Source organism: Pan troglodytes, chromosome 2 (assembly GCF_028858775.2).
Source record: "Pan troglodytes isolate AG18354 chromosome 2, NHGRI_mPanTro3-v2.0_pri, whole genome shotgun sequence".
NCBI lineage: Eukaryota > Metazoa > Chordata > Mammalia > Primates > Hominidae > Pan > Pan troglodytes.
Window position 1 is genome coordinate 153,412,447 of NC_086015.1, and position 25,567 is coordinate 153,438,013.

Genomic DNA, 25,567 nt, shown 5'->3' on the forward strand with positions numbered 1-25,567 from the left:
CAGGGTTTCACTGCAGAAGAGAGGGTGGTGGTCAGGCTGGTGGGGAAGCACATGCCCATGAGGGAGGCAGTATTGGGAGGAGGCCCAGCAAGAGGCCACAGGAGGGAGGCCACAGACAGAGGCACAGTGTTTCTGCCCTGGCAATCCTGTGGGTTACCCAGGCACTAGCTGTCCTCTAGGAGGATTACAGTAGCCACAGGGTTCCAGGCAAGAGGCCAGAAGGAAAGAACCTCTGTGCATACAGATGGTGCCTGTTTTCTGCTGATTTCCCAGTGCCCAGCATGGAATCTGGCATAGTAGGCCTCAATGTAGACGTGTTTAATGGAGGAGTGACTGAGCAAATATGAAGGAGATGCTAGCAAGAATCAAGCAATGATCCTCTCCTAGAGGGATGGGGAAACCAGCTCAGGATCCAGATACAGCCTCAGAGAAAGGGAACAAGTGCAGGTGTTTGGGGAGGTGGGGAGGTGGCTTCTGTGATGGCTAGCAGTGACGTCGCTTTCTTACATTCATGCCCTTGGGGAATCTCCTCCCTTTGAATATGGTCTGAACTTACTGGCCCGTTTGTAAGAAACGGAGTGTGAGAGAAGTAATGAGATATCACACAAAAGATTAAGTTACACATGTAGCAGCTTTCACCTTGGGGACTTTTTCTTCTCTCTTACTTGCTCACTCTGAGGGAAGCCAGCTGCCATGTGATAAGCTGCCCTATGGAAAGACTCCTGTGGGAAGAGACTAAGGGAAGGCTCCGGCGAAAGCCAGCCAGGGCCTGAGGTCCCCAGTCCAACAGCCCACAAGGAACTAAATCCTACCAACAGCCACAGGAGTGAGCCTAGAAGACAGTCCTCCCCCAATCAAGTCTTCAGATGAGACAGCAGCCCCACTGACCACAGCTTGACTGCAATCTCTTGAGAGGTCTTAAGCCAAAGACAGCCAGCTGGGTCACACTTGATTCCTGACCCATAGAAACTATGAGATGGTAAATATCTGCTAATTTTGAGATGCTAAATTCTGGGGTAATATTTACACAGTAGGGGTTTATAAACAAATGAGAGGTATGAAGCTACAGCTGATTGAACATGGAAGCAGCCCACTCACAAAACGAATTTCATGCTGACTCACCAACGCACTAAGCCAGTGCTTCTGAAATTCTGCAGAATTCTCCACCTGAAAATATAGAGGAACACATAAGGATGGAAAGATGCAGGTTATTTCAACGTGAGAGCTTTAAAATCCACATGAGTGTCATTCCTTTCAAAGTGGTCACCTTGGCTGAGAGTACATTTATTCTAGTAACACTATTGTTCCAACCACAACTAGAACGACTCTTAGATATTCCAGTGTAAGTAGCAAAGAGGTCGTTGGCAACAATTCAATAGTAACAGATACTGTAAAACAGGAACGCTAAGACATCTTTCTTTTTTCTTTCTTTCTTTCTCTTTCTTTCTTTCTGTTTCTTTCTTCCTTCCTTCCTTCCTTTCTTTCTTTCTTTCTCTTTCTCTCTCTCTTTTCCTTTTTTTTTTTTTTTTTTGATGGAGTCTCACTCTGTTGCCCAGGCTGGAGTGCAGTGGCATGATCTCGGCTCACTGCAGCCTTCCACCCACTGGGTTCAAGCGATTCTCCTGCCTCAGCCTCCCGAGTAGCTGGGATTACAGGCACACACCACTAAATCCAGCTGATTTTTGTATTTGAAGAAGAGACAGGGTTTCACCATGTTGGCCAGGCTGCTCTCAAACTCCTGACCTCAAGTGATCCCCCTGCCTCAGCCTGCCAAAGAGCTGGGGTTACAGGCATAAGCCACCGCACCTGGCCTAAGACATCCACTTTCTGTAGCTGCGGCTAACCCCAGTGAGCTCCGAGAGAGTGTGGCCCCAGGTACAAAGTCAGCGGAGGGCATCTGATACCTATGGAGCTGTGGCTTCAGATCACCTTCTGCTCTACTCCCTGAGGAGCTAGTTGAGTGTGTGTGAGTGGAGAAGACTCCTTGGGCCCAAACTAGAAGAGAGTTTCCCAGCTATAGACTGTAGGCAGCAGTACACATGGGGTGTTCCAATAGGTTACTAGTGTACCCCCAATACCCTGATTTCCAAATTCGAAAGCCTGGGGCATTACATGCTGGAGTTGGTTGTTGCATACTGGTGAGTTAAAGGCAGTGAAGGGGGTGTCCCCCAACCCTCAACCTGAGCAGCTTCATAGCTGTAGAGTACAGTACTGCCTGTCTAGATCAGGGATCTAGGCAGTTGCCAGAGGAGTCTGGCACCAGGGACCCAAGGTGTGACCAACAAAGAATGAGGGGACAGAAAATGTCCAGGCTTCCTAATCTCTGTCTTGTATTCCTGGGATACTTCTGGCTATTTGCTGCAAGGCAAGCACTCTGATGGTACATGCTCTTTCTGCAAATTAGAGTCCCTTATTTTGAAATGCTTAACCTGAAAATATTCCATTGGATTCAAAATCCATTCCCTTATCACAGGAAATGTCAACATTCCCTTTGTCAATGAAACAAGAAGAAAAGTTGAATTCTCTTTTGTTACAATTTCAAATGTAACTTTTTGAATGGTTGTAAAACTGGTCTTAAAATTCGTATCCCCTTCCGATACAAAGTCAGTGATGGTGACTATCACAACTTTGAAGAACTTATCATTTAAGGGTCTTGAGGAATTGTTACAAATCATTACAGTTTTACAGTTGTAAAACTTGTCTTAAAATTCATATCCCCTTCTGATACAAAGTCAGTGATGGTGACATACAAATTATGTCCATGGAAGCAAACTCAAGCTTCTCATTAAAAGTGTTAGAAGATTTTCTTTGGAAGTTTCATACAAATTCAATAGTCACCATTATATAGGAAAATATAATGAAATTTTTCTCCAACTCCCCTACAGATGCCTCCAAATATCTTTCAGTTCTAGCTTTTTACACAAATAGTGGCCTTTTCTATGTAATTATGATATGCAAAATGTTGGGAAGGAATGGGAAGGTATAAAAGTTTCACTTCCCCAGGCTGCCCCAGGCATCTCTAACCACATCAGCTGCCTGGGCCCAGGGTAGCTAAGAGGGCATCCAACAGGCAGCTGGGGCGTTCAACCTCTTCTCCCACCAAAAGGACAGCTCCAGCCCCTAACGCCAAGGCCATTTGCCGTTTGTCCCTCACTGCTTCTCCTGGCACCACAGCCTCCAATGGAGGTGGGGAGTCTTCATCCTCTGAGGGTGGATTAATTTCCAGAAGAGCTTTGCATCACTCACAGCTAAATTCAAATGAATAAAACACATTTTAATATAGCTAATAACATTTGGAATCCCGAAGAGGCATGACATAAATTGATTTATTATTATTATTATTATTATTTTCCTAAATGGACTCTGGGGGCAAATTTCCTCAGCCAAATGCTTTGGGTTTGCTTATAATAGTCCTGTTGGTCCCCGTGGTTTGTAGGAAAAGTGTCAATTAGATTTATGAAACTAAGATGCTTAATTAAAAACATTCTCATTGCTTTATAGCTGTGCCTCCTCAGATACACAAAACAAGTTCTCTCAATAGAGGCTTCCAAGAGGCAACTAAATCAGTTTTACTATTGTTTCTCATGAAGTTCTAACAATGAAGCTTATGGTTCATTAATGGCATCAGTCTCTTAAGGGATTATCTTCATAAGGGAGTAAAAATGGTATCTTAATGGTGTCAGCCAAGAGTCATCACAAAACATCGACACTCCCTGCTATTAATTCACTTCTATTCCATTTCAAGCTAAAGGTAGTGTGCTCAACCCTCAGCAGGCCTGCAAAATTCTTAAGAGAAACAGTAAAGAAGGAACAATGGGGGCAGGGCCCCACCGCAAAGGCAAGGCTGGGAATGCGCTGCCCCTTCCCAGAACTCCAGGGAAACGTCAAGATTTTCCTACTTCTTTGCTCGCTCCTTGTTTGTTTTTTCCAGTTTGTTTAAAATATATGTTTATTCATTCTTAATTATGAAAAAAACATATGCTTGTTCCCCCCCAAATCGGAGCAGTGTAAAGTAAACGAGGAAAGTCCTCCACCCATTTATTTTTTAATATTAAAGTTAATTAAAATTTGGTCTCCCCTCTGTTTTACTCCATATTTCTGGTTTTCCTCATGCTCTCTGTCTGTCCTGCTCTCCGAAGCCTCCTGGTTGTGCACTCGGGCTCTCAGCCCAGATTTCTTTTGTGGGTTCAGTTGAGCCCCGGGGTCTCGGCGGCCGGCGGCTCCCCGCGGCACTGGCTCCCTCTTGTGGCTCTCTGCGGTCACTGCACACCCGCTGAACGGCAGTCTCTTCCAGCTGGCCCTGGCCTGGGGAGAGCAAATCCGGGACAGCGAGAGGGACAATCCTAACGCTGCCAGCAGTCAGTAAAGATTTTCCCTCTAACTCAGAAGCCGGCCCCAGGGAGCATTTCGGGTCTCCTCATACATGTTAGGGCTCCTCTGACCCCTGTCGTTCCTTAGATTTCTCAGGTGTTCCCTTGCGTGAGGATTTTCAAGAAGCATCAAGAGTGCAGCCTTCAGGGTCCAGGGAGCGGGGGCGAGAGGGACGGAGAAAGTGTGTGTGTGTGTGTGTGTGTGTGTGAGAGAGAGAGAGAGATGGGAGAGTGTGTCTGCGTATGTGTGTTAGAGAGAGAGATGGGGAGAGTGTGTGTGTGTACGCGAGAGAGATGGGAGAGTGTGTGTGTGTGAGAGAGATGGGGAGAGTGTGTGTGTGTGTGTACGAGAGAGAGATGGGAGAGTATGTGTGAGAGAGATATGGGAGAGTGTGTGTATGTGTGTGAGAGAGAGATGGGGAGAGTGTGTGTGAGACAGAGACAGAGAGATGGGGAGAGTGTGTGTGTGTGTATGAGACAGAGGGGAGACTGTGTGTGAGAGATGGGAGAGTGTGTGTGTGAGAGAGAGAGATGGGGAGAGTGCGTGTGTGAGTGTGTGTGAGAGATTGGGAGAGTGTGAGAACGAGATGGGGAGAGTGTGTGTGTGAGTGTGTGTGTGTGAGAGAGATGGGGATAGTGTGTGTGTGAGAAAGATGGGGAGAGTGTGTGTGTTGGGGACAGTGTGTGTGTGTCAGTATATGTGTGTGAGAAAGAGATGGGGAGAGTGTGTGAGAAAGAGATGGGGAGAGTGTGTGTGAGAGAGAGATGGGGAGACTGCGCGTGTGAGTGAGTGTGAGAGATGGGGAGAGTGTGTGTGTGAGAGAGAGAGATGGGGAGAGTGTGTGTGTGTGAGAGACAGATGGGGAGAGTGCGTGTGTGTGTGTGAGAGAGAGAGATGGGGAGAGTGCGTGTGTGTACAAGAGAGAGATGGAAGAGTGTGCGTGAGAGAGAGATGGGACAGTGTGTGTGAGAGAGAGATGGGGAGAGTGCGTGTGTGAGTGTGTATGTGTGTGTGAGAAAGAGATGGGGACAGTGTGTGTAAGACAGACACAGAGAGATGGGGAGAGTGTGTGTGTGAGAGAGAGAAAGAGATGGGGAATGTGTGTGTGATAGAGAGATGGGCAGAGTGACTATGTGTGTGAGTGTGTGTGAGAGAGACAGAGAATGTGTGAGACAGTGTGTGTGTGTGTAGTGTGTGTGCGCGTCTGTGTTGGTGTGTGTTGTGTGCAAGTGTACTTGGGAAGAGAGACAAGAAAGAAGAGTTGATAGCGGCTGCCTCACGGCTTCCCAAGTCCTCTGGGGGGATTTAAAAATTCATTTGCTTAACAAACAGACATGAAGCATCCAGAATACGCCAGCACTGGCGATGCCAGAATGAACCAGATATGCTCCTGCTACTAAGGTGCTCCTTTTATAATTAATGGAAGGAGAGCGTTTAGAAATGCTGGCCTAGGAAGCAGCGCTGAATGACAGAGTATCAGAAGCTCTGAGAATGAATTCCTCCACCGCCACCCAGTGTGGTGACCTTTGAGCAGGACACTTCACCTTCCTGAGTCCAATTTTCTCATCTGTAAAATGAAGACAAAAATACTCACCCTCATCTGTCTTCACTGGGCTGTTAGGAGGGTCAGCTAGTCTGATACATGTGAAAGTGCTCTGAAAATCACATGCAAATGCAAACTGATGCTGTATTTTCAATATAATTTGAGGGATCCTACCAAAGAAAATCATACCTCAAAATGACTCTCTTACAGCGTGTGACTGCAGTTCTCACCCAAAGAGTCACTCGGTGAGGAATCTTCTTAACTGGGATAAGGCGTTGTTACCTGGAGAGCACAGTGTTAATCCACAGAAGGTAGTTTGCGGATTAAGCCCTCCATAGGCCACTCCTCCTGGGCAGGGGAGTCTCCTAGCTCTCCAGCTGAAACCCTGCTTCCTGAACATTGCGCTTGCCTAAGAGCTCCAGCACCAAGATCGCACGGCCTCTACCCTGTCTCTCTTTCCCTAAGAGATTTTCCAAGCGCTGTGCCCATTTGGGCTGGGTGTGCTCTGGATTGTTTTTTTTTCACAGCTACTACCACTCGGCGGGTGGGGGGGGGGGTTGGGTTCAGGGAAGATGATCCTTAGCTCACTCTAAGGATGATACAAGATTATCCTTGTATCTTGTATGGTACAAGATTGTAGTGGAGGCTGACAATGCCAGGTCCATATCTCCTTGGCACTCACCTCTGAATACCAATGGTTCCTTACGTGAACACATAATTTTTCTCTGCTGAGGGCTGTTTTGGGCTTCCAGCAAATTAATGCCCCCATGAGCAGCCCTTAAGCAATGACAGATGAGGTGCAGCTGGATAAATACACCAACTTCCTCATCCCTCAGGGCAGTGATTGACTCTGAGGAAGGCTGCCCAGTTCCCCAGTGGGTCTAAGCCCGGGTGCCCCACTTGCCTGAAAACATGCTGTTTATTGGCTTCTTATCTTACCTTCTCTGTCTCTACTAATGCTTCCTGGGTCCCCTTGCAAATAAACTACTTGCATTCAAATCCTTGCATTGTGATCTAATTGGAGATGATAACCCAGTCTCAGACAGCTGGGGCTAGAAGTGGTCCTGGGAAGCAGACCCTCGGGATGGGATTGTGGAATTGGATCATTTATCAGCCCAATGGTCACAAGACCCCATAGCTGGTGTTGAGTGGAGTTTTGAAAGATTCTGTAAGATTCTCATCATACACATTTTGCGGTTGAGTTCTGTAAGATCCTCATATGCAGTGAACTGAGATGGAGTCCTCTGGAAGGAGACACATCAGCTTATGCAATAGCTCTGGCACTTGAGCAATATGGTAGCAAAAGTCTGTAGAGATGGTTAGTTGTCTTTAGCTGTAATTGGAACCGCGAAAGAAGAAAATGACAGGTTCAGATCAGCCAACCATCAACTTAGAACATAGTGTGGATGCCAGAAGGCTTCCAGGGAAGCATTTTAAAAACCTTCATCTCCTGCAGCTGGAAGGCAGATCAGGAAAAAAAAACAGGTTCAGGCCCTCTTTTTCAGAGTGTTCTAGTAACAAAGGAAGTTGAATTCACAGCCCTGGTGTATCTCCTATGGGAAGTGAGGTCCCTGATAAGAAAGATATAGGGCCCTGATACCCAAGATGGGGAGCCTGGGGTGATGTTCCTGAGAACATGAACCCCCAGATTCCCAGGAACCACTGGACTGGCAGAAGTTAGCCCCTCTTAATTGCTAGAGGAGATGATTAGACAAAGACCTCCCCTGAGTCAGGTACCTTCCCAGACAATGTTTGCTGTCCTGAAGATCTGCTCCTGCCTCTCCCCTTTGCTGTAGATCAATTATGGTCAAGTCTCAGTAAGGTTCAGGCAGGGAAGCAGCATCCCTGCAAGGGAGGAAAGCCACAGGACCTGGGTAATAAATACTGGCAGGGACTGGGAGAACATGAATGGGAATGGATCTTGACAGTGTTGAGTCAGGGTTGGCAGGGACAGAAAATAAGGCTGGATAAGGAAGAGTTTAGTGACTGAGGATTAATATCCTGGTAAAAAGCAAAGAGAATTCTCCCTTTACTACAGTAATGAGGCGTCCACTAGTTAGGGAGGCATCAGTGTCCCTGAGAAGCTCTGCAGTGGTTCTTTTGCAGGAGATGCTGCCTTAGAATTGGGCTTCATAGTCAATGGGAATCATACCACGCTGGAATACCAAAGTCCAGGTGGAGGCACTGAACCATCAGAGGCAAGGTGGAAGTAATTGTCATAATGAGAAGCACAGCAGAAAGACAACCCTGAGCCTTGACCTGCGGGGACCCCTCGGGGTGGCTGATAGACCGTGGTGTGTCTGCAGGTGAGATCACGGGCAGCCAGTGAGGGCCTGGCTTGACTTATGTCACTGAAAAGATCAAGAGCAAGTGGGCAGAAGGCTGGTGTCAGCTGCTATAATAAAAATCACAATCCCTCACCCAGTTTCTGCATGTGAGTCAGCTCTAAGATCCAGGACTCATTGATTGAAGGGGAGGCCGGCTCCCTTTGAGGAAGGATGCTGCACAAACCACACCAAATATCTGTGGTAGCTCTTCCCCCAATCCTCCCCAGAGACTCCCTTAGCCATTTACCTGAGTAATTCTACACTGGAGAAAGGAGAACCCCTAGATCTTTCAAGGACTATTAGACATAGGATCTGAGTGGACACGAATGACAGTTGACCCAAGCACCACCATGGCCCCCTGTTAGAGTGGAACATACAGAACCTTGTGATAAACGGCCCACATCAGTCTCAAAATGGGCCTCATGGGTCCATGGACCACACAGTGGTCATTCTCCCACTCCAAAAGTATGCTGGTAAACCAGCTCTCCAAAAAGAAAGAGGAAAAAAAAAAAAAAGTAGGGGGAGAAAAAAGCCCTGATTTTCACATATAGCACTGGCCAATTTCAAGTCCCCAACATGAAGTCATTGCACCTGAAGTAGGAAAAAGCGGCTTTAGTCCCGAGTGTAGAAAGAGGATGGATCTATTAAACGACCAGCAGAACTCACTTGGGAGTTGGTCAGAAATGCAGAATCTCGGGCTCATCCCAGGGTATGAATCAGAACCTGCATTTTAACAAGATCCCAGGAAATTCATATGCACTTAAAAGATGAGAAGCCCCTGCTCCAGAACTATCCATAGATCCCCAAAGAGCCTCTATTTTTTTAGGTCTAAAGATTCTACAGCAGAGAGCATTTCTATTTTAAATGAATGAAGCTGTGACTGTCTCCAATTTAGTTATCACTATCCCCATCATTGTCGTCATCACTGACTGTCATCATTACCATCCCCGAGCAGGATCCATTAGATACCTACTTGTTTCATGGACCATTTTTTATATTAAAAAAAAAAAAAGCCCATAATAACCTGACAATGTCTTCCCCTAGCTGAGAGCATTTTGACAGATATTTTTTCGAAGTAATCAGAGTTCTTTTTTTTCTTTTTTTTTTTTCTTGGCTGGTTTCATCCTTTGGCAGGGTTCTACAACTTATTTGCTTTCACTTAGTTTATATCACTGTCCCTGGCAATCTCCACTTTCCCCGACTCCGCAGTTCACTCTTCATCTACCCCAACGCAGCCAGCTCTTCCCTCCCGGCCCCTCCACCTTACTCGAAGGTTTCTGCTATTGTCAGAACAGCCAAAGACAACAATGCTTCAACTGGCAGGAAACAGTCTTCACCCTCTCAGGATTTCCTATTATGTGATGTGCAGCCTTTTCCAGAAACACAATTGCATCTAAAAAAAGAAACTGCCTGGATTTACCTTCATCTCAACACAATGAGTCCATGGCCACCGTAGCCTTGAACGAGGGCCAAACACTCCGAAGCGCAGAGACTCAGAATCAATGGAGGTGAAGGAAGCTGCTTCCCAAGGCTTCCAAGCAAGGGTAGGCAGCTGTTTGCTTATTCCCCATTCTTTTGTTATGTTGTTTGATTTTGCCAGTGAAGCTTGGGTAAGAGGAAGGAAAGAGGAAGAGAGGGGCCACGGACCAAGAGGAAGGAATGGAGGGGAAGGGGCTCAGGATGATCAGGAGGTGGGAGCCATAACTGTGGGGTGGAGGGGATGACTCTAGAGAAAAGGAAAAGTAGCAGGTGAGTTGTTGAATGAGGAAGGATGAACTGGAGAAGAAAGAAAGGAGAGCGGAGGTTTCACCATGATTTTTAGCTGTCTCTACATAGCTGGAATGATAGGGACCTCATAGCTGGGTCATGGTTTTCTGAAGTGGAGAATGAAGAGAGTTTCAATGTCAGTGCCAGGTCTGGCAGTTGTTTATTTCCTTCTTTACACCCCATCCCCCACCCCCACCCCCACCCCCAGTAGCATACCTACCTCTGGGAAGAGAAGTTCTCACCTCTATTCTCATTCCCTTCTCTGTGTAGGGAGAGTGCAGGAGAGTGGATGATGGAGGAGGTAAAAACAGTATCTTCAGAACTAGAGAGGATTTACGTGTCTGTCCCAGTAATCTGAGACAAGAGAAAATAAAATGCAATTAAGTTGTGGGGAAGTAAATGCAGTTAAATAGTATTAGGCAACTGTTTCAGAAGAAATCCAGGCCTGAAAATAAAGACCTGGATTGGATACTGGAGGAAGTGATCCTGTAAGAGAGATGGGGAGTTTTCAATGGTGAAGCTAGCAGGAGACAATGTGAAGAACACTTCTAATGACCTGGAAATTCAGGAAAAAACAGAGAACTGGTGAGAATCCAGGAGGCATGTGAGTTTGATGTTACCTGAAGAGGAATCTGCGGAAGGCAGCATGTCCTTCTGGGCCTCCAACTCTCACAATTCAGAGGTGAGCAGCCTCAGGCTCTAACCCCAGCTCTTCATTCCTTGCTTCACCTCTCTAAGCCTTAGTTGGGTTCCCCATCTGTAAAACCCAGACAATAACACCCATCTCATAAGGTGTTTGCGAGGATTACAGGAGATGTAAATGAGAAGTTCCACTTCCCATACATTCTCTTCAGGGAATTTACGGGCAGAGTCAAGATTCAGGAGGTGGTAAGAAAATAGTTTCGACCTGAAGTTAGGCATTGGACCAGAGCGAAAAGGAGATGCCAAGAGGCCAGAAGTAGAGTTCAGATCAGACCTGGAATTAAAGATAAGGTGAATTTAAAAATTACTAAGACCCTAAGGATCTACACTAGGTAAGAAGAGGGAAAGTGGTGGCAGTGGGGTGGGAGCCAGGTTTTTGTGCACATTTTGCCTTGGGGCCTCACCAAAGAGGGGATGTGGGAAGTTTCTCCCACTAGAAGCCTTCCAACCTAATGTAGGAAGATGGATAGAATTAGATTATCACCATTTTGCAACCCCTAATGAATAATGAACCTAGCCACTGATCATTATGCCAGTTGTTAATTTATTGCCTCTCAGCCCCACATCCACCCTTCAGTAACTGCTCTGGGGTAATGGAATGGACTCTTCAAGCATTTCCCCTTTACAGTGAGATCGATGTGAAGCTTTGTCGGTAGAGGGCGCTGGAGGGACACTGTAGGAGAAGTGGGGCTTTTCTTCCTGGTTCCAGGGTACTGACCTTTGTTTTTTGTTGCTCCAGCTGCATGGTCTGTCAACAGTGCGTGTGTGAGTTACCCAGTGGTGCTCTGCCCCAGCCACATACCCAGAATGTACAGTCCCTCAGTGACCTCAGAGCCCCAGACTCGGCCCAGTGAACCTCACCTCAGTCCTTGGGATGTGGATTAACATCTGCAGTGGAGTCTCAACTCTTCCTGGGCACTGCTTTCCAGCATCAGCTGGCCTGCACCCCAGGATGTTGTTTCCCTGGGCCCACCCAACATGAGCATTGCACACCAGACCCTCCACCCATTGCACACATGAGGCCTCACCTCCCAGACTTAACGCACCTGCACTCATTGGTTTCTTTCCTGCTGGCCTGGAGGCTGTGGACCGGCTCTGGCTGGACAGCCCAGTGAACTTAACTGCTATCTAGTAGGCCACACGCTTGCCTGCTCCAATAATGTTGGAATCGCAGCCTTGGGGAAGAGCCCACCCCTTCCAGTTTTGCTTTTCCTTGAGTACTCTCCCCTAGACATAGGGTACTCTTCAGAAGTCTCTTTATGTCTTCATAGGTACTCTCTTATCTTATGGTATTAGTTCATTCTCACACTGCTAATAAAGACATACCTGAGACTGGGTAATTTATAAATGAAAGAGGTTTAATTGACTCACAGTTCCGCATTGCTGGGGAGGCCTCAGGATGCTTACAATCACAGTGGAAGGCAAAAGAGAAGCAGGCACCTTCTTCATGGGGTGACAGTACAGAGTGAGTGCAAGCAGGGGAGATGCCAGACGCTTATAAAACCATCAGATCTCAAGATAACCTACTTACTATCACAAGAACAGCATGGGGGAAACCACCCCTATGATCCAATTACCTCCACTTGGTCACTGCCTTGACACGTGGAGATTATGGGGATTACAATTCAAGACGAGATTTTGGGTGGGGACACAGCTAAATCGTATCACTTATCTTAATCGTTCTTTTTATGAAACTTCCAGTATTTGAATTAACGAATGGCTTCTGTTTCTTGAGTGGATCCACAACAACACAATCACGAATGGCTGCTAACTTCACAAAGAGACAGCCAGAACTATGTGGACTTGTTGGAAATGTACAACACAATCTTTCAAGTATTCTTGTCAAGACATCAGCCCTGAGTCTGATCAAGCCTTAGATCTAACTAAAAGTATGCAAGAAATACACAGGGCATGGAAACATGTTAAATGACACCATGAGTATAATCAGAAAGTCCAGCCTGTGGGAAACTCCATAGGGAAAATAACCAGAATTCTTCAACAAATGAGGGAAATAATCTATAAATTCAGAGACTTAAAAGGCACTAATTAAAATCTATGGACCTTGCTAAAGGCATCACACTACCTGAATTTAAAACATACTACAAAACCAAAACAGCATAGTACTGGCATGAAGACAGACACGCAGACCGCTGGAACAGAATAGAGAACCCAGGAATAAATTCACATATTTTCAGCTAACTGACTTTCAACAAGGCACCAAACATTTACTGGGGAAAGAACACCTGCTTCAATAAATGGTGCTGGGAAAACCGGAGATCCATATGCCAAAAAATGAAACTAGACCTCGATCTCTCAACAGACAAAATTCAAATCAAAATGGATTAAAGACTTAAATGTAAGACTTGAAACTATGAAACTGCTAGAAGAAAACACTGGGGAAACTCTACAGGACATTGTTCTGGCCAAAGATTTTCTTGGGTAAGATCTCAAAGCAGAAGCAACCAAAGCAAAAATAGACAAATGGGATTACATCAAGCTAAAAGCTTTTGCAGAGCAAGAAAACAACCAATGGAGTGAAGACACAACCTATAGAATGAGAGAAAATATTTGCAAACTATTCATTTGACAAGGGGTTAATAACCAGAATATATAAGGAGCTCAAACAACTTAATAGCAAAGATATATATATTATTTTAAAAATGAGTGAATCATCCGAATAGATACTTCTCAAAAAAAAAATACAAATGGCAAACAAGTATATGAAAAAAATGCTCAACATCACTAATCATCAGGAAAATGCAAATCAAAACCACAACGGGATATCGTTTCACTTCAGTTAAAATAGCTGTTATCAAAAAGATAACAGCTTTTTGATAACAGGAATACTGTTATGGAATACTATTCGGCCATAAAAAGAAAAAAATTCTGGCTGGGTGCAATGGCTCACACCTGTAATCCCAGCTACTCAGGAGGCCGAGGCAGGAGAATTGCTTGACCCTGGAGGCAAAGGTTGCAGTGAGCCAAGATTGTGCCACTGCACTCCAGTATGGGTGACAGAACAAGACTGTGTCTCAAAATAAATAAATAAATAAATAAAAGAATAAAATCCTGTCACTTGAAACAACATAGATGGAGCTGAAAGTCATTATGTTAAGTGAAATAAGCCAGTCAAGGAGCTAATCAGGTGGTTCTTATGGAGGTAGAGAGTAGAAAGATTATCAGAGGCTTGAAAGACTGGGGGAGCAGGGGATGAAGAGAGGTTGGTTAATGGGTGAAAAAAATACAGTTAGAAGGAATAAGTACTAGTTTTTGATATCACAGCAGGATGACTATAGTTAACAATCATTTATTGTATATTTCAAAATAACTAGAAGAGAAGATTTGCAATGTTCCCAACACAAAGAAGTGATAAATATTTGAGATGATGAATATTCTAAATAACCTGATTTGATCATTACACGTTATATGCCTGTATCAAAATGTCACATGTAGCCTATGAATATGTACTGTTGTTACATATCAATAACAAATGAATAAAACTTATGGTCCTTAGATCTTGATTCAAACAAATTTTTTAAAAAAGATTTATGAGGCAATGGAAAAAATGTAAACACTGGCTAAATATTTGGTGATATCAAGGCAATTATTTTTAAAAATGTAAGAGCTAATGGAGAAAATATGAACACTGAATATTTACATTAAGAGAGTTATCTTTCTAAGTGATGATAAGATTGTAGATATTTTTAAGAGTTTTAGTCTTTTACATTTACTTAGTGAAATATTAACAAATGAAATAATGTAATAGGGATTTGCTTCAAAATAATCCTTGCCTGGGATAGAAGTAGGTGGGAGAATATATTGGCCATGAGTAGATATATTGAAGCCAGATGGTGAATACATGGATTTTTTTTTAAATTTTGATGCTTTTACAAATTGACTAAAAAAAAAAAGCAACCTAACTGAAAAATCAGCAGAGGGCATAAATAGGTGATTCAAAACACATGTGTAAAAGTGCTCAACCTAGCTAGCAATGAAAAAACAATGAAAGATCAGTAAGAATGTGGAGAAACAGGTATTCCCTCTGGTACTACCAAATTGACGGACAATTTTTTTTTTTTTTTTGAGACGGAGTCTCACCGTGTCGTCCAGGCTGGAGTGCAGTGGTGCAATCTCAGCTCACTGCAAGCTCCGCCTCCCAAGTTCACACCATTCTCCTGCCTCAGCCTCCCGAGTAGCTTGGACTACAGGCGCCTGCCACCACGCCCAGCTAAGTTTTTGTATTTTTTAGTAGAGACGGGGTTTCACCGTGTTAGCCAGGATGGTCTCGATCTCCTGACCTTGTGATCCACCCACCTCGGCCTCCCAAAGTGCTGGGATTACAGGCGTGAGCCACCGCACCTGGCCATTGATGGACAATTTGACAAAAATTTTTCAAAAGGTAAAATTTGCATTTTCCTAAACCCAACAGTTTAGCTTCTAGATACCTATATTAGAGAAACTGTCAAATACGTAGACAAAAATATGAGCTTATTGCAGCATTTTTTAGAGTAGTGAAACTTTACAGGCAAACTAAATATCCATCAATGGAGGAGTGGTTCACAAAAAGAAGTAAACAAAACATGGTGTATTCACACAATGGATCTTTTGCAGCAGTTAAAAAGAAACTGTATGCGGGCCAACGTGGTAAAGAATCCAAGATATTGTTCGGTGGAAAAAGCATGTTGCAGAGTAATATGTTCTGTTTGATCCCTTTTCTGTAAAAATTAAACTAAAACATGTAGAATAAACCCCTCTAAAAATGAGATATTTGTAATATGTATACATAATTTTGTGTGTCTATACATATACCATACACTATGTAATTCTGCTTCATTTTTCATAAGAATATATTCATACTGCTTGTATAATTTTCTTTTACTTTGTGTTTACTGAATTTTGTAACAAATAAATCATTAGTAATCTGTCCAAGAACAGTTTCCAAAGCATGGCAGAAGGCCAGCTGTGATGAACTGAGGTCCCTACCTGACCTGACCAGCCTGGCCTTGTTAGTATACTGGTAACCAGACAAGATTTAAGATATAAAAGCCTCAAATATTTAAAAGGATTTTCTCAGAAGAAGGAGGGAGTGTTTCCTCAAATGCTTCTTGCCATCAGATTGTAGGGCCAGAAGGATTTTAGAGGCCAATTGGTCCAATTGCTGACTTTTAAGGAAGCTAAAGTTGAGGTCCAGAGAAGCTAGTTTTCCAAGGCCCCCAGACTATTTGGCATTTTTTTTTTTAAAGGTCTCTTGGCCAGGCGTAGTGGCTCACACCTGTAATCCCAGCACTTTGGGAAGCCGAGGTGGGTGGATCATGAGGTCAGGAGATTGAGACCATCCTGGCCAACACGGTGAAACCCCGTCTCTACTAAAAATACAAAAAAAAAAAAAAAAAAAAAAAAAAATTAGCTGGGCATGGTGGTGGGCGCCTGTAGTCCCAGCTACTCGGGAGGCTGAGGCAGGAGAATGGCGTGGACCCAGGAGGTGGAGCTTGCAGTGAGCCAAGATCGTGCCACTGCACTCCAGCCTGGGCGACAGAGCGAGACTCTGTCTCAAAAAAAAAAAAACAAAAAATAAAAAATATAAAAGGTATCTTGCTAAATACCAAAAGGGACAGCCAGAAGAGTATGTCCGGGGACCTCTGAAAGTCTGAGAACTATGAAGAAGTAACTAGGGATTTATGTGTTCAAGACAAGCATCTACATGAGAATTCCTGCAAAGTTGCTGACAGTCATGTATGAGTGACAGGCATCAGCAATCATCCACCACCGGAATCAGGAAAATGAATCATCCCAGGCTTTGTTCTTTGTAGAACAGTGCATTTTCCTCTGGCCTCCCCTCTTCTATATCAGGGGATTGTTTCAACTGCAGTCACTGGGCTGAAGGACCCACTAAATTTGGCCTGATTCCTGTCTTGGCAGGCTGCCATGGCAAGGGTGATGGAGAAGTGTTTACAAGTGTCAGATCCCAGGAACATTTTCTTTGTTCCGTCTGACAAAGCCCAGAGTCAGATAGGCAGAGTGGTGAAAAGAGCTCTGGGCAAGCAGTCAGCCAGCCTGGGGTTTGGTCTTGGTTCCATCACGAACCCAGCTGTGTGAGCTTGAGCCAGTCATTTGAGGTTTTCTGAACATGCAAAGTAAATGGGCTAGCTGTGATTCCCTCAGCCCTTGTGTCTAGGGAAATTGTTTTGGAATGAAAGTAGCTTTTGGCCTGAGTACCCATTTTCAGAATATATTCTCTGAAGCAGAGTGAGAAAGAAGTGCAAGGTCATAGCTATGATTGGCATAGAACTGAGGCCAGATACTAACAAAGAAAAAAGTCGACACTGACATGCCATCTCCAGGGAGAACAAATAGATTCATCCTTGAAGCCAACTATTGTGGTGGCTGCCTGGAGTACTGTGTTGGAAAGGATTTGAGCTAAACCTAAGCTCAAAGGAGTTCTGTGATCCATTAATAATGTCTGCTACAGGTAAGGGAGCTAGAACAAGGTAAGAGTACACCAGATTTTTGCTACTCCTGCACCCAGTTACCACATTTAGGTTCCTATAGCCATGAACCCATGAATCTAATGCAAAGTAGGAAATTGCATGTGATGAAATCTCTATAAAGAAAATTTCAGGAAGCAGGCTTATTTAGGATATAATTAACAAGTAAGACAGCAGCAAATCGGGATGCCTGAATTCTGTTCTTTGGACCATCATTGGATAATAATCTTGGACAAACCAACAACATGTTGGCATCCCTACATTCTGGCTCTGTTATGGCCTGAGGCATGGTAAGGAAGGCACTGAAGGGTCTTTGCAAGTTGGGGTGGTATACGGACAAGCCCTGGTGATCCTGTAGCCACAGAAAGTGCTTCTCAGGGGCAGTTTGGTGCAGTTTGGTCTTATTTTAATTAATGCTGTAATTTTATGGGATTTTAAAAACATATAGTGAATTATATACTTTCCACTGTGACATGTTAAAAAGGGCAGCAAAAAGTAATCAAAAGAAAATTACCTATATTCTTATCATTCAGATCCAACATTTGACACCTTGTATTTCCTGGATACAAAGATAATTTGATGTAAATGTTTTCCTTCATAAGTAGTAAATGTACTTTTTTTCTCTCATGTTAGGAAAGTAAATCACAAACCAGAACTGGGATACATAAAAAATTCACAGAAATAATTATAATTTAATAAAATTAATTTATGACTACATGTCATTATTACTGAGTGGTGAGCCAGGGCCAGATTAAGGTAATGCTCTTCATGCCATCGTCACTTCTAAGTTTGCATATACAGTTGAGGCAAACCAGGGTCCTTTTTGAAATGACGTGCAAAAATGAGTAAGGACCAGAAACTAACAGTAAAGATACATAAACTGTTTTTAAAAAATTGGGTTTAACATTGCTACATCATCTATTCAATAAAATAAAATAAAAATCACTTGCAAATGCAAAGGCAAGTCATAGGATTCCTTTCAAAGGGCGAGGGATGGAGCAGTGTTGTATACTGTACTGGTTAAGCCTAGTGGCTCTGAAGTCAGACTGGCTGGAATCCTGGCTTCCTCAACTAATGAGGATAATAGTGCTACCAACCTCATAGGATGGTTGTGAGGAGTAATTGGATTAGCACGTCTTTGGACTGTGCCTAGAACATAGTAAGGACTCATTAAATCTTGCTATTAAGATGCACCCTTTTGGGCCAAACGTGATGAAGATCATTACTGTCTCATGGTCTTACCCTTTTCATCCCAGTGTGCCATTTTGACTTAAGTTAGATGAGTCTAACACAAATTCATTTATTTATGGTTCAGATGTTACAGGCGATCACTCACGAAAACCCTTTGTGGGAAGTCTTTGGGAGTGGAGAAATCTGAGGCTCCAGGACTTGAAAATCATTTGCCCAATATTATGGAGCTCACGAGTGGAGAGATCTGAATCTATCACATTCCTCCTTGCTCCCTCCGTTTTGTCCCTTTCTTCTCCTTTCTCAGCATCACTGAGGTGCACCCAATCTGCCTTTGCCCATGCTGTTCCTGGGGTGTCCCTTGCTCCCCACTGCTCATATAAACCCCTGTGTGGTATGAATGCAATAGGAAAGGAGAGAAGGGAGCAACCAGCACAGGCTGAAATCATGAAGAGATGAAAGGAGGTGTAAGCTGGACCTTGGAGGATGTGTGGGATGTAGGATTTGGCTAAGTGTAAAGTGGAGAAATTGGGCTTGGAGTTGAAGAGGGATGGGAAGAGTTGATGGATGCCAGCAGTGACCAAAATAGGCCGTTGATGTGTAGAAGGTGGGATGTTAACTTGGCTACACAAGTCTAGGTCTTATTATGGAAAAACAAATGATGTGCCTGCCCTCAAGGAATTATCTAACTGGGGACTTAGAAACAAACAAAAAAAATAATTTCTCTTTAATAATTCCTCATGCCCAGGCACAATACTGGGCACAGCATAGTTTCCAAAATTCAATACCAGACTGATTGGCTGCCATTCTTCTTAACTCAGTTGAGAGACTCCAAACCTTTCCATCTGCTGGCTCCTTCTTTGTATACTAAGGCCACATTTTCCATTTGCCTTCAAACAGTTTAACATTTTTGCTGCATTACTGAGGCCATTTTAATTTATCACTTTGTTTTAAAGCACTGCACCATCCAAAAATAGCACAAAATTACTCATTCTATTCAAGGGTAGATGGCACTGCAGCCTTATATGAGACATGTAATCTTTCACTGATTGGGCCAGTGTGAACACAGGCCTGGTTTTCAGAGTTCTAACAGTCCCGGATGGGAGCTGCTTGTTTTTTTGAAGCAAGTTTTAAGCTTTTTTGCCACCAGAGCCACTGAAGAATGCCTGACCAGCCACAGAGAGAAGCTATGCAGCTGGGTTCTGAATTCCTTCCTTGTCTAGAGATCCAGGCGGCTGAAATATTTCAGAAAGAGTTGACTTACCAAACTTTCTTTCTCCTGGTTTTCCATAATGTCATTTCATGTACCTATTTTTAAAATGTTTAGTTTTACGTTGGATTTTGTGTTTTAAGCCTATAAAAAACTTGATTTAGGATTTCACTGGAGCCTGGCAGAATAATTTAAAGGGAGAATTTCTTGAGAAATGGAAATCAGTACTGGTTTTTCCAAAAGTTTTGTTGAGATTATTTGTGATTGCTCTTATTTTTATAGTGAGTACAGCCCCTCCTTCCCCTTGCCTTCTGCCTCTCTTTTGTATGCATAAGACAGCCTCATTCTGGTGGCCTGTCTTGAAAATCACCATAATGGAATATATATGAGGATTAGGCACAGAAATGTCAGGCCTTATTAAATTTCAGTAGTCAAACTCGCTTTTGGTTTCCCATTACCTCTCTGGTCTCTGAGACTTTCCAGAGAGGAATAATTCTCCATGTCCCATAGGAATTGTACCCCCTCCCCCAGTTTTAGCAGAACCTTGCCTGTTGTCAGTCATTATTGGAAGACTATGATGTTTTCCACTTTCATTGACTTTTAAAAAATTCTCTTGCAAAGAAGACCTTTGGGTGATTCATGCAATCAAATTCTGTTAGGGAGGAGAAAGTCTAGCTGTCAGTGGTATTATTAAATGCCCGGTGTAAAACCATGGAATCTGGGCATTCATACCCCCTCTCCCCAAGGAGCTCAGTGAGCTTTGGATGCATTACTTTCCTTTATTCATCCTCACAAGGGAACTCGAAGAGGAAGAGGGGGGCCAGGCTTCTTTAAACAATCTTCCTAGCATTTGTAGCCGCTGTAGTATATGTGGTACAATAGTTCCCCCACCGTAATCCACAGTTTTGCTTTCTGTGGTTTCAGTTACCTGCAGGACAGTATTATAAGATATTTTAAGAAACAGAGAGAGACCACATACACATAAATTTTATTAGAGTATATTGTTATAATCGTTCTATTTTATTTTTAGTTATTGCTGCCAATCTCTTACTGTGCCTAGTGTTTAAATTAAACTTTATCATAGGTATGTATAGGAAAATATATAGTCTGTATAAAGTTCTGTACTATCTGCAGTTTCAGGCATACCCCTGCAGATAATGGGGGCTTCTGTATATACATTGTTTTTCACTCTAGGTGCCTCCAACTAAGTAGAAGTGTGGAGACTCGACAAGGTTTAGAAGGAACCTAAAATAGCTATTAAAGGTAGAGCCACCAGATCAGCGCAGCTGTCAGGGTTTGAAGGCACCCCTGCTTTTGGAGCTGGCAAAGACCTGAGGAATCCACCGCAAGGAGAGAAAGAGGGGGCATGGACACACACAGGTGATTTAGGAGCCTGAGGATACACCTCACTCCCAGGCAAGCTCTCCCACCCTCTGCCGCCAAGGAGAGTGCTGGCACATCTCTCTGGCAGTCTTCCACCTGAAAGAGCTAATCTGCCAGTCATCGCACACTCATCTTCCTGTGGGCTGCCAGGAAGAATCTGGGTCAGTGGGAGTTTACAGCTGTAGGAGCAGCCAGACCAGGTCATGAACTATGGTTCATCTACTTTGCAGAAAAGATTTAATGAATCCTTTAAGGCTATGTTGCCTCTCCCAGGGGTATTTGCATTTATAAAAGAACCAATGAATAAAACCATTATTTTATATGGGAAATTGGCAAATCAAGTGGAGGAGGCATTTAAGGCCTAGTAGATCCCTCACCTAGCCATAGATTATACCAGAAGTGTGGTCGATAACTACTGTACCTATTCAACATGCAGGGCATAGGAACAGCATGGAGACTGGCACGGAGGAGGGCTGAATTCTCAGAGGGCTGCCGCCAACTCAACAGTGAGGGGCTCAGACCCTTCACCTCTGTGGGTGTCAGTGTGCTTCTCTGTAGAATGAAGGGTAGGAAGAAGAACCAGTCCACACCACTCCTTCCACCACCTCCTTTCCTCATCCCTCTTCCTTCTCTTTCACTGTTGGGGCGGCTGTGTGGATATCAGAGGTCAGCTGTACAAGCCAGAGTGGGAAGTTTTGGCTGATTGCCAGTTTTCTTCAGAATTTCTCTACAGGTTGAGTTAGGGAGCAGCAAGCTGGTGGCAGGGTGGAACCAGTGTTTATTGTGCTTTCCATAAAATGAGATCCATCTCTTCCAAGCCACCCTTTTCTCCAGTACTGACTAGCTGATCTCCAAGATACCTGATGGTCTAGTTTCAGGATTAGCCCTGTGGTCTGACCCGCTGGCTACTCCAGATGGACCTGTCTCCGGGCTCTTCTGTGTGCTTAGCCTTCCCTCTGGGCAGAAATGCACCAGGGAAAGGACATAACAAAACTGGTTTTATCAGAACAGCCTGCCTGAGAGAGATCAAGCAGGGCACAGGTAAAAATGTTAATAAAAATTAAAAATAGAACCTGCAGAACAGGTATTGCTCTTTTTCAGTTGGCAGAAGCCTGCTGCCAATATCAGAGTGATCCCTACCAATGTGATGAGTGTGGGGAAGGCCATAGAAAGGACCGGCGAATGCTGGCGTTGATGTGTGTTATTTTAATATTTCTGAAATCCTGTTGTTAGTCTGCACACCTTGTCCGAGGCTCCGATGTTATCCAGGTGATTCATCATTTAATGCTGTTGGCTTCAACATGGATTTAATGGTAACTAAACCAAGTGCACACTATGTGAAGATCTATTCACTTGGAGGTCCTTCATTTCAGGTCACCAGGTATGCCCCTGGGCTCCTGCCGCAGCTGATCGGGTGCTAGGTGCTGAGGATACACGGTGAGTTCCTTCTCTCCCCTCAGGGGCCGGTGTCTGGATGGGTAACTTTAATATGATGTCGGATACAGAGAGGGCCAAAAGAGCATGAAGGAAGGCCCTTGACCTTCCAGGTGGTGAGCTGGAGACCTTGGGGAGATGGAGTGAGGTGCAATTTGCAGGAAGAAAGGAGTTACCCAGGTGAGCGGGAGGAAGGCAATGGCATTCCCAGTAGAGGGAGCTCTCTTTTTGTATATTGTGGACAGGAAGGAAGTGGGAGGTGGAAGGGGGGAAGAAGGTGGTCAGAAGGAAGAAAAGGAATTGCATTCTCTCCCTTTCCTACCCATCTGCACTCTTATTGCTGCAGAAATAGAGAGAGAAAATCCACATCTAGGGATGGTTTTTATCAGCTTAAAGGAGGTAGAATAAATTTGGATTACTGTTTCTAATACCAACAAAACAAACAAATCAGAAAACCCAAGCTGCATGCAACCTGAATGTCTATCCATAGACATTGCTTAAACAAACCCAGTACATTCATATATATTATGGAATAATATGTAGTTTTTTTTAAAAAAATAAGATAGCTTTATATGTAGAGAGATATCCAAGAAATATTAGTAAATAAAAAAGCAAGTCATAGGAAAATATATATAGTGTATACGTTCCCATTTATGTAAAGAAATATATGCATCTTGCTTGCGGTCATGTATTTTTGTGCATCTATATACATGCACATATATAAACACATAGAAAAAAGGTCTGGAAAGATTCTTAACTTCTGGGGAGGGAAGTGGGATTGGAGGATGGCAAAGAAGGACTTTCACTTTCTGCTCAATTCGCTTCTATATTGTTTATATTTTTACCCGAGAATATATAACTGAGGTAATTTTTTTTTTTTTTTTTTAGTCTGGGAGAAAGCAATTGGAAGAAATGCAAAGCTCTTCAAAGGAGGCCTATAAAGTCATCTTTGTTTTGTTCATTCTTCTCATGTTTCTGCATTCTGGGCATTCTCCTAAATTGGGGAGAAACCAAAATGCCCAGAAGTCAAATTCTGCAACTGTCATCATGCAAAATGTCAAATGAGAGAACCAAAGTATGCTGGATTCTATATTGTTAGGAAGGGATGGTTAATTTGATTGACTCTTGGGAGCTATTTTTCTAGCATTAAGTAATTCTAGGGAACCCTTCTGTGATCATCTCTGAGTAAATAAAGAAGTGAAATTGCAATTCAAATAATGAATCAACTTTAATGCTCTCATAGAGAATATAAGCCAAATTACAGTGTGAATTTAATTGTAATATGTCAGAGGCACATTATCTCAATGGCAATATTTTCTAAAATTTCTCTTCTTTTTTTTTTTTTTTTTTTTTTGAGACGGAGTTTTGCTCTTGTCCGCCAGGCTGGAGTGCAATGGCTTGATCTTGGCTCACTGCAACCTCCACCCAGGTTCAAGTGATTCTCCTGCCTCAGCCTCCCAAGTAGCTGGGATTACAGGCATCAGCTGCCATGCCCAGCTAATTTTTGTATTTTTAGTAGAGATGAGGTTTCACCATATTGGCCAGGCTGGTCTCAAACTCCTGACCTCAGGTGATCTGCCTGCCTCGGCCTCCCACAGTGCTGGGATTACGGCTGTGAGCCACCACTCCCAGCCTAAAATGTCTCTTCTTACCCAGCTTCCACCTCCAAGCACACATGCCTCTCACACATCTGTGATTTTGTTATCTAGTACTGAGCCAACAACAAAGCAGAACATCTAGCACCAACAAATATTTAGATGATACACTGTTAAAGCAGCTCCCACTAACACCAGATAGGCTTAGGGGTCATTTTGCTCTTTAGCATCTCCCCTACCGAAGCCTGCAGAAAATTTCTAACCTTATCTGGTGCCGGTGGGAGCTGAGTTCAACCCCACTAGACAACAGAGTCCCAGATTGTATGTCCCAGATTCAACCTCTGGTTCATGTCAGATCTAGCAAGAGTTTGGGGCCACCTTAACTTTTCAACTTGCCAGGGATAGAAAATGTGGATGGCCTTTCCCACTGCTTATTTATGTGGGTCAGGTCGCTTCACCTGGGTAGGCTCCCATTTCCTCACATCCGCAGGGGTGCGCACTTTCTAGACCAGAGAATGTGTTTAAACCCCATGTGACCCTTGAGGAAAAAGCTCTAATAGTAAAGAAGATCCTCTGTTTGAAGAGAAGGGCAAGGCAGTCTCACACCAAACAAAGCAATCCATATAAGACCCTTTTCTTCTGCCTCAGGAATTCTTTCTTTTCCTTTCCTTTTTTTGGTGGGGGGTGGGGGTGGGGGACAGAGTCTCACTCTGTCTCCCAGGCTGGAGTGCAGTGGCACGATCTTAGCCCACTGCAACCTCTACCTCCTGCGTTCAAGGGATTCTCCTGCCTCAGCCTCCCAAGTAGCTGGGATTACAGGCACCACCATGCCCAGCTAATTTTTGTATTTTTATTTTTATTTTTTTTAGTGGAGACGGGGCTTTGCCATGTTGCCCAGGCCAGTCTCGAACTCCTGAGCTCAAGCAATCCACCCGCCTCGGCCACCCAAAGTGTTGGGATTACACTGTGCCCGGCTGCCTCAGGAATTCTCTAAGTGGAGAATTAGTGGTGGTAATATTACACCTGATAGCTCAGAGGTCTCTACATTCAAATTTGTCCAAGGTTTATTACTGGGGTCCCTGGACATAATCCAAAGGGTTCACAGACTAGTTGGACTGGGGGAGGAATCACTATTTCCACTAACCTCTCTCTGAAATTTAGCAAGTTTTCTATTTTAAATATGGTAACATCGCTTCTCGGCCTTTTAGCTAAGATCAAGTGGAGTATCTGTTCTTACCAGTTTAAATATGGTAACAAACTACAGTAGTCTTATTGGTACCTGTGGCTTAGTCACCAATAGAAATCAAGATAGTTTCATATAACATTATAGTTACCCCTGATATCTCAAAATATTTGCCCTGATCACTATTGCAAAATTATGGAATTTACTTAACTTGCCATTAGATCTTTTTGTATAATGTTTAATAAATAATAACATATAAAAATCTTTATCATAGACTTTAAAAAATATTTTAATAACTGTATTTCAGTATGCCCAGATGCATTTTTAGCCCAATGTATTTTCTTTTTATAACCCAATTTATTTTCTTTTACTGTTTTAT

General features: G+C 43.7%; 1 long non-coding RNA gene and 1 pseudogene across 1 annotated transcript in view; both read left to right on the forward strand.

Annotated features, from left to right (window-relative positions):
• The window catches only part of LOC107970806 (uncharacterized), a 144,305-nt gene extending 120,680 nt beyond the window's left edge, over positions 1-23,625 (forward strand). The window contains exons 3-4 of the long non-coding RNA XR_010155837.1: positions 22,350-22,413; positions 23,299-23,625. This is a non-coding gene — a long non-coding RNA (uncharacterized LOC107970806). The remainder of the gene's footprint in view (positions 1-22,349; positions 22,414-23,298) is intronic.
• A 1,568-nt stretch (positions 23,626-25,193) lies between these two features.
• Positions 25,194-25,333, forward strand: LOC112208891 (U2 spliceosomal RNA; annotated as a pseudogene).
• The last annotated feature ends 234 nt before the right edge of the window (positions 25,334-25,567 follow it).